Here is a 10575-nt window from a genome sequence, read left to right as displayed (position 1 = left end):
CAGGTTGATTTGGTCAGATTTAATTAACTGATTTGCGAGGTTTCACAAATGCCATCAATTTGACTAATTTTGCTAGATTGGAATACCAATTATGAAAATATGATAAATAAGGATGTGAGTACGAAATCATTATGCGTTATTTGCATGAAAACAGATTATAAATAAAAAAAGAAAATTAATAAATTTCACTTTGATATACTTCATGGTGCAATAACTCGCCAAGGAATTTAATCTGCGAAGGAAATAAAAAAAACTTATTTCTTCATTCATTCTAATCCTCATCCGCACCCGATAGGGCATAGGGTACTGCATCATATTACCGCAGTGTTATATTGATCGTTGATACATGAAAGAAAAATAATCAGCTTTCCGCTTCAGGTACCAGTCCAGGGAAATATTGAATAATTATTAGAGTAAAAATTCATTTTTGTATATTTATTTGACCCCCCTCTGGGAATTAATCCCGGTACCTCCAATACGGTAGCGAAACATGTTGACCATTACACTACAGAGGCGGAAATAATAAACTACTAAGGTAAAACACCATTCCCAGCGTATATGGGAACATAAAATACGTCATAAATGTATTATTTACGAGCTTTCTAAAAGCTTCCATATAAACACATATTTGAATTAGACACTAACTGTCAGAGCATGTGATTTATACCAGAAAAGATTCTCAATCAATCGGAAAGCTATTGATAAATGATCAGACAGACTGGCGACAAAAAAGGGGGTCGTACATTATACGAATCCTCCTGCGGAATCGGCCGCTGTGAAAATAAGCGAAAGAACATTCTTTTATTGAAATCTACGAAAGCGTAGAGCCGTAGACGGAGCGTAGAGGAACGTGGGAGATATACGTAGGTAGGTCCGGGGATGTACGTAGATCTCCGCCCCGCCCCTCTCGATCGCGGAGGGATGAATCTCATTCTGCTGCGCGCAGTCGAGTGGTGCGGTGGTGTCGCGTTTACCCTCCCGAGAGCAATCCTGAAACACTTGTTTCGGAAGAGCTTCGAGCGGTTCATCTAGTTTCAAATTCCGCTCTCGGTTGTGTGAAATTGATTTCGGAGCGATTGTCACGTCGCAAAATTCAATCAAAATCAAAATTTTGAGATAAATTTGACTGTTGTATTTTAGTTTATGTGTGGTGAACATTAGTATTGGTACCAAAGAAGAACCCTGGGAATCATCCGGTGTTCAAAAAAGGTAAAAAAAAATTATCATGCCCCTATTTTTACAAGATATTTTTAAATATTTATTTTAGAAATAATTTGTGTAAATGTACTTTATTGATAAAACTTATTTTATTTTTTTAACAAGTTTTTGTATATTATTTATACTAACACAAACAATTTTTTTTAAATTGAACGTATAATTAATAATTTTGAGAAAATTTCATTTTTAAATCATGATTGTATTCATAAAAGCACTTTCTTTTTAATCATATGTATGTATTTTGGGTGTCTTTACACATTAAAATTATTTGTAAATTTGAAAATAAAAGAAATATTATGCTTTCAATTTACACCACGTAACCACGTAACGACGTAATATTAATAATGAATTGAGTTTAAAATATATATTTTTTTAATGAATTAATATTTTTCAGGAAAATGTCATCTTTTACATTCTGATTTTACAACTTTTTTCGTAGTTTAATGTATTAGATGACATAAAATTCCCCTTTTAACGTAAGCATATAAATAAAGCTAACAGAATCTTAAATTCTTATCATCAATGAAAGTGCGTCGAGCAGTAAACATCAATTTTATAGTTTTGGGAACAAAGTCTGTAAACTCAAATTATTCGAGTCCTTGCGGATATCCTTCAGTGACAAAAGGAGCTATAATTTCTAGAGTTTCGGAAAGGTGAGTAAGAAACAATACTCAGAAACGAAAAAACTTCTAAAAGAGAATTTTATTTCCACTGAGAGAAAATCTTAAAATCCTGAAAAAAATCCTTGCATTATAAATGAAAACATACAACAAAAATAATCTGTTTTCCGTTTTACATCTGACCTGGCATACACTTCTAGCCTCTTTCAAGTCCATACATCTAGTCATACATGCTCTCCGATTACGTAAAAATATTGCTATAAGTCCTAGTATCAACTATTAAACATGGGAGGAAACCGTGGAGCTTGCACAATTTATTTAATTTTTTTATTTTTATTCGGGAATTATACAGCTTACATATAAAAAAAAGATATAATAAACAATAGTTACATTAACAATAATAAACATTACATTGCATTAACAAAAAATAGTTACGTTAAAAAAAAACAAATGAACAATTCCACATTTATGTTATAAAATACAACACAAAAAAGATGAACGTATGCAGAATATGATGTCACGCAGAGAAATGTGCTCAAAACAATATATAAAAGATGTTGTACGTTTGGTGAAATTACGAAAAATTCAAGGCTAAGATAAATAATATCGATAAAATTAAGAAAGGTATGTTGTGTTGATTTGGACATCATTGGAGAAAATTAAAGTTTAACAAATTTTTCAGGCGAATGTAGTTAGAAATAGTAGCAGAGAAAGATCACATAAATCTTGGCACGATCAAATACTTTGAAAGTGGAAAGATCAGGAGTCAGAATAAGTATGTTTTAGGAGATGCATGAATGCGGATGAGGTGAGGAATAATTGCAAAGTCTGAGTGTTGTGGCGTTTTATTCTCTCTGCCTACCCCTGAGGGAAATCGGCTAGTTGGTTGGTTGGTTAAATGAAATATTTACCAGTTTAATATCAGCTTCACGTTCCTAAAGCAAGTTTCGAGCATTACTCAAGTGGGCTGGATTGTAATGTTCGGGCCAGCCCAGATACGCGCCCCAGTCACACTTCTCAGTTGGAGAAGGTTTAGCAGGAGCATTAATAAAACTCGTCTTATAGAAGAAAACAGGTCATAAATATCAAAGCTGCATGGAAATTTTCTGACGCTTCCGCAAAAAAAGCACTCGGGAGATATTTCGGAATACTTTTGTCGAAATCGTTTCAAAATATATCAGAAATTGTATGGAAGATCGTATACATATCGCGGGGTAACAGCCTTTTACAACTATATATAATGAGTCTTAAATAAGCTTTGCTGGGATATTTAAATATATTTTTGTCAGCAGTTCAATGAATCAGTTTGTTTTATAATAAAAAAGTCAGGAATTCATTATAATAGTTTTATTTTTTCTGATTCACTAAAAAACACGAATTTCGAAGTACTTCTTCTTTTAATCATTATTCGTACCTAATGGTGCAGAGGGCGCTGCATCGTATTGACGCGGTGTTATATTGATCGTTAATAGAAGAAGACAAAGTGATCACCCCTACGCTTCAGGGACCAGTCCAGGATAATATTAAATAAATATTAGAGTGTAGAATAACTAATATTTATTTTGAAGTTACCAAGTTTTAATCATTATATAGTATTTTGAGTGTATCTGAATTTTTATTTATAAATTCTAACGTTAGCTTTCATTTTTTTCTTAATCTATGTTGAGATATCAATAAAATAATCTTGATGTTCAAAATATTATCTTAAATAAAAATACGTAAGAACTTTGTAAATAGTTTTTTTCGCGTATATTTTATTTGACCAGTGACCGTGTTTTGTCGTTACCGATATCACCAAACACGAAATAAAGTATGAAACTTTAGTCAAATAACGTAGTATTATCGTTAAAAATATCTTTCGTTTCTGTTTAGACCCATCTTGTTTTATAACCCCTATAGGTTAAATTTAGTCTTTGAGTAAGTCATTTAAAAAAAAAATTATCGCAAAAAAATATTAATTACAGTTTTTACTTTTAAATTTAATTTCAACTTCAATTTGAATTTCACAAAGTTTTGTTTTTGTAGAATAGTTTCCAGGGCGAATTTCATTCTTCGTGAGAAATCTTTGAATCAAAGCCGCAGGGAAAAAACAACCCCTTGAAAAGCACTGGAGTGCGCGCCATCGTGTAACCGTGGAGGCGCCGCTGCCAGTCGAACTCTCCTCTCATAGTGTCGAAAGGAGACGAAGCTTTTGGAGGGCGATCAGAGAAAAGAGCTTTTATTTACGCTTTTGAAGCGCTTACTATCCTTTTAAAGTCGATTAAAAAGAATTAAAAACAAAACATATAATTTTTTATATAAGTGTTACATAGTAAATACTACCTTTCCTTAACATCAATAGTATTTGAAAACAATGTGGGATGCATCGAAAATAATAGATTTTAAGAAACATTGGTATTAACCAAGTATTACATAAATTAAAAGTGGATAGATATTACAACAAAGTGATCGAATTATAAGCACGTCATTTAATGGAGAAAGGTGTGTTGAGATGGTTTGGACATGTGGAACGAATGAGTGAGGGAATAACGGATCAAACATATTTTTGAATTAAATATAGTTGGAAATTGGAGAGGAGGATGATGGTAAAATCTTGGTATGATCAAGTACGTCAAATACTAAAAAGCGGTTGGAATAATCGTTGGGTATGTATGAGAAGATGCATGTGGAATAGGCGAAAAATATTTGCAAAGAGAAAGCGGTGTGACGTTTTATTTTCTCTGCCTACCCCTGCGGCAGGGGTAGGCAGAGAGAATAGCACACCACTCTGTCCTTGCAAACATTCTTCGCCTCTTCCATGTTCATGCATATCCTCATACATACCCGCCGACTCCTAACCTGACAACTTTCAAGTATTTGGCATACTTGGTCGTGCCAATTTTTTCTCGGTCTCCCTCTGCTCCTTTTTTCCAATTACATTTGCCTCATAAATTTGTTTTACCGTTCTTTCCTCACTCATTCGTTCTACATGTCCAAACCATCTCAACATACCTTTTTTAATGTACCATTAATTAAGCCTCATTAATACAATATTCACTTAATTTGACAGCAGAACAACAAAGGAAAATAATTTTACGTTAAATAAATGTGGAAGTGCAGGCTGTTTTTAAAAATGTGGTTAAAACTAGAATAACCGGTAGAATAAAGCTGACAATAAAACATAAATTGCTACGAAAGGGAATTTTCTAGCCACGTAACCCTTAACCATAATTCTGTTACAGCCTTTGTAAGGCACAGTGCGGAACCTTCGTATATTTGCCGTGGATCCAGAGGGATGGGACGGGCGGACCGCGGAGGGGAAACGAAACCATTTGAATCCTCAAAAGGTATCATATTATATTATACGAAGCTATGGGGTTTTATTCCGCGGTAGATTTAGTCGCGTCAATAAAATGTGGCCAAGATATACACACATGTGTGAATATAATATAACATTTTAGAATTGAAAACATACATTTTTGTCGCAAAATAATAAAAATTATTAAATAAAATAAATCGTTGATCATAAATTAAATTGATATTAAATATTTTTAAAGTTATTAAAAAGTTAAGACATATTAATTTTTCAACACGAAGATAAAAAAATTAGATCTGAGAATTTAAAGGGCTTTTTGAAAGTGGTTTGAGTATTACACAAAGTTAACAATGAATAATGAGGAGAGTTATTATTTTTGATATCTCAACATATATGAAGAAGAATATGGAAGTCTGGGCATTTTTACTGGGCTAACGACCGTCATAATTATAATCTAGGTTTCGGACATACAAATGAAAAAGTTTCTGCTCAATAAAAAGCTTTATTCATCTCGCCAATAGATGTCTCTGGTGAAATTCTAGTGATTCGTGTACTAATATATGTTTCGGAATTGAACCATATATAAACGAAGTTCCATGAATTTGAGAAGTTTGGTTGTCAATCATGGGTAGAATTGGTGAATGTAACACGTGTGTAAAGTGATCACTTAAACTATCCTATGAAGGTCGTAAGCCCCGTAAATGCCAAGGCTTACATATTCTTCTTCATCTATGTTGAGATGTCAAAATTATATAAAAAAGAACTAAGTGATAATCCAAGATTTGTAAACAAGAATTTGGACACACTCAAAATGTTGTAAATAAAGAGAGTGTTATATTACCATACCACAAAGTTATCAATGTTTTTAATGTTTAAAATACCTATGTTGTTTATAAAATTCACGGATTATTAACATTTATTAACTAATAAAACTTACTCACTAGCTAGCTAGCCGTCACGCTACTTTTCATCGCTAAAAATTAAATAATTATTATTATTCAAAATATTATTTAAAAAAAAAATAAAGACAAGGAGGAGGTTTTTTAAATCATATTTCTATATGGTGTACGGAGTGCGTGGAAGTTTTCGGTAAGGGATGGGTAATTAACTATGAGTATTTCAATGTTTTAGAATTTAGAACATAAACCCTGATGATGACAAGGTTCTTGTCGAAACCGGTTGGATAAAGTGTACAAATAAAAAAGTGGTTATAACAAAGTTGTTTTATTTTATAAAGTTTATAAAATGTGCCACAAGTTATCAGCTAAAAACATTCAAGAAATAAAATAATTATTTTTGTATGAGAAAACATTTTCATGTTTTTCTCGTTTTTAATACAGCCACTCTTTAATTTGAGAGTTTCAACGAATTTCCGGTCGGAAAAGAAAAGGTGTTTTCGATTCAGTCCCACCTGCCCCGTTGTACGTTTGATTGCCACTTTCGTCAGCCCGAGCGCTTTTCACAAATTTCACTGAAACGAAGAAAATCCCCCACGATTTCTTGTAATATCTCGATTCATGATAATCTTTCAGTAAAAATATGATTGGTGTTGTGGGAAATTTATTTCCAGAATTTTATAAATTTTCAGTAATCATATCCTAAAAAAAATATATTTTTTTTTTAACCACAATCTTTTTGGCACAATTTTTTCAACCGTTTTTGAAAAAAACCTTTTCTCTTTCAGGGATGGATAGGTAACTTACAGAGAAATAAACATTGTTAGATGAGCACTAAGATGTTAAGAAGGTTGCGTTTATTGTTAATTCTTGTTATTTTTTCCAGGAAAAGAAAAAAATAGGGCTAACATTTAATACCTCAATAGTGTAATAGTTATGGCACTGAGCCACCATGTTGGAGGCACTGAGTTCAATTCCTAGGGGGGTGAAAAATAAAATCAGTCTAATATTTATTAAATATTACCCTGGACCGGTACCTAAAGCGTAGGAGTGATCAGCTTGCCTTCATTGCGTAACGACCAAGATAACGTTGTGTCAATACGATGCCATGCCCTATGCACCACCGGGTGTGGCTAAATGTAAGAAGAAAGAGATTAAAAAAATATATGAAGAAAAAGAAGAAGAAAAGTATTAAATAAAGAAAGAAGAAGAAGATGAATAAGAATATGATGAGGAAAGAGAAGAAAAATACCTTAATATTTTTTTATTTATTTAATGTTTATACTTGTAAAATTTGTCACAAAGTGTCCATGTGTCTGAGGGGGTATTTTTAAGCAGGATTCTTCCACTGCTTAAAAAAAATCTTTTTACATTTTGTACTTGTAATTTATATTAATAATACCTACATTGTAATTTATATAAATAGTATTTACACCTTAAACGTAAGTTTATAGTGTTTATATTAATTTCATTAATTGATTCGGCAGTCACTTTGTGGTAAAATCTATCCATTTTTAATTAATATTTTACTTAGTAAATACCACCATTTCTTAAAATCTACTGTGACACATTTTTTGATGCATTCCGCAAAATTTTACGGTGTTTGAAAATGATGCGGAATGCATCGAAACACGTGTCGCAGTAGATTTTATGAAATAGTGGTATATACTTAGTAAAACATTCATTAAAATTTTATATCAATTATTGAATAAATTAAATTAAATTGAAACTATCGCCAAAATACATTAATTTTAAATTAATATTTTCCGTAATATGACACAATAATAATGAAATACGTGAAACGTTTGCATTATAAATGATCAGTATGGTGACTTATGGCGGGTGTAAACCGAGATTAAAGTCAAACTCTCGGCGATGCAGTTTGTTTGTTGCATTATCATAAATAAATGATTGGCTTAATTTAAACGTAGCCCATTGACGCCCGAGCGTAGAGCGTAGAGCGGAGAGCGCAAAGTGAACGCGGGCAGCTTTGCGCAAAGTTACATCGAGTTAATACGGCATTAGCATTTAAATGAAGTTTGTTCTAGAAGAGGACCCAATGGCTATCCTTGCGGCTGCCCAGAGGGCACTATGTAAATTCTGAATTCTAAAACATATTTTATGTCAACAGATTTGAGCGATTCTAAGTGAGAGTATCGTGAAACTTAATTGTGAATAAACACTCGAGACTATTTGAAACTTTGGTCGTTATGATCAAATTAATTATTAATTTCTCGAATAACCATTTGAAGGCATTAACTCTTCTCATCCCTTCTTCTTCTTCTTTTTTTTGTAGATTGTAAGGATCTGTTTGTGCGCTCTTGGAATGTTGACTCCCAGGTGTCTTTCCACCTTTTCGGAGGTCTGCCTGGGGGTCTGCGTCTTTCAGGGTTTCCTTTAAGGGCGATACGTGGAAGTCTGTCTTCTGACATTCTGTATATATGTTCATCTTCTTTCTTATTTCTTCTCATCCCGATTATCAGAAAATTAGGCATGCGCCCAAGAAGGATGTTTGAAAGACCTCAGTGTTAAAATAAATAAAAAACAGTATTTGGACACACTCAAATATTGTTCAAATATTGTAGATACAGTGTTTATATATTTTTAAAAATAGTTTAAAAAATGTGTCGGGTTGTGATCCGTGGTTATACTCACATACAAATGAAAGAGTTTCTGCTCAATAAAAAGCTTTTTTCATCTCACCAATAGATGTCTCTAGTGATTCATGCACTATGTTTCAAAATTTAACCATATATATATATATATATATATATATATATATATATATATATATATATATATATATATATATATATATATATATATATGGGTAGGATTTGTAAATTTTACACGTGTGTAAAGTGATCTCTTGAACCAGCCTATGACGGTCGTCAGCCCCGTAAATGCCCAGACTTCCATATTCTTTTTAATTTTTGATGAGATGTAAAAAAAAATATGTGTTTAACTCCAATTCTCTTTTGCCCAGAACGCCAATATATTTTAATTAATTTCTAAAAAGCGATTTCATTATTGCAAAATATACATTGTTATTTAAATTCAGTCTTTGGAATATTTTGTATGACTTTTTCTTTATACATAATAGTAAAGTATACAAGCCTGAGAAAGCCGAGTCGCTTTACCGCTTATAAAAACAGTCACGACTTAACGTTAGATACAAATTATAAAGGAATTAGCGCTAGTTAACTTATACATAAAACAAACGACTCAATTCTCGGCTGAAGCTTTTGCAAACAGAGGGAGCCTCCTTTATTTATGAAGAATAAATATTTTATAATTTGACTTAAAATTGCGTAGGATAAATGATCGTGTTTCGAAGCTTTTTGATCTCGCTCCGGTTAGCCTGCCCGGAGGCACAGGGCGGAAGGTAGGGGTGGATAAATAATGTAGCTAACATTAAATATTTATGGGGGTTCCAAATTTCGTACATGCTCAAAGGAGGGCAGTGAGGTCAAGGCTATTTTTGTGTGCAGATATAAGTGGAATACAATATTCAACATTCTAAACATCCCTCTTGTAATGAAATTATTCTAATTTTCGATGCAAATTAACAACCAAACTTTAACATAAATTTAAAAAATTATGATTATTCATATTAACCGTTTAAAAATTGAATATAATATTGGTGTCGGGTTGAGGTTCCGTAGTTAGTGTCGCGGACTCTTGAGTCAGAGTTTATCGGTTCGAAACCACTCTGCCACAATTTGATTCCTATATCTAATAATGAGCTGCTTTGGTTCACAGAAAAAGTATGAAATCGAAGTATTTTTGTAAATGATAAAAAACACAAATTTTATGTGTACTACTCTTTAAAAAAAAATAATTCTACATAAGTTGATTATCTGAATTGGATATATATAAAAAAAAAAGTTCATTGGAACTTTTTTGAGATCTCAACAAAGATGAAGAAGAATATGGAAGTCTGGACAGGGCTTATGACCATCATAGGCTTGGTTATCAATTCATCAATTCTACCCATTGATGACGATTCCACACTACTCAATTTTCAAAACTCCTAAATATATTGATCAAACGAGTAACAAATTACATGAGAGTTCACACAATAGCCATCTTTGTTGGAATAGGGAAAGCTTTTATTAAGCAAAAGCTCTTTCGATTTATGAGCAAGGTCTTTAAATTTACTTATTTGAAATCTGCCTGATTTTTTTCTTTTTTTATGTAGCTTATTATTCGACCAGTTATTTTAATTACAACATTTTGAATGTGTCCTAAAATATGTTTTACATGTCAAAAATGTGTCAAAAAACTAAAAATGTTATAAATTACCGTTATATGTAGGATGAATCCTCTGGAAAAACATTGTTCTGGCCTTTAGATCTCAAATAGTGGGTCCGTTTGGGTTCAATCGTTTATGATAGAGAATTTCTGACAGAAAATCTCAAAGGATTACTAGTTTAAACAACGAAGCTACTACGAGTAATGTTCAATAATTTGTGGAATAACGAGGACGTACAGGTTTAGAAATTAGTTCCATTATTTTATTCCGCATCCGTTTTGTAGTAATATC

The 10575-nt window shown here is 32.2% G+C and overlaps 1 protein-coding gene across 1 annotated transcript in view; it reads left to right on the top strand.

The window, feature by feature from the left end:
* Nucleotides 1-969: 969 nt before the first annotated feature.
* LOC148304437 (uncharacterized) overlaps nt 970-10575 on the top strand; it is a gene marked incomplete at its 3' end in the record, with an annotated part of 115222 nt that continues 105616 nt past the window's right edge. Inside the window, exon 1 of the mRNA XM_088268307.1 lies at nt 970-1209. The remainder of the gene's footprint in view (nt 1210-10575) is intronic.

The sequence above is a fragment of the Brachycentrus maculatus genome, unplaced genomic scaffold, assembly GCF_059751285.1.
Source record: "Brachycentrus maculatus isolate JH-2025_06_01 unplaced genomic scaffold, ASM5975128v1 h1tg000317l, whole genome shotgun sequence".
NCBI lineage: Eukaryota > Metazoa > Arthropoda > Insecta > Trichoptera > Brachycentridae > Brachycentrus > Brachycentrus maculatus.
Note: the sequence above shows the minus strand (reverse complement) of the source record. Positions and strands in the feature narration are given on the sequence as shown.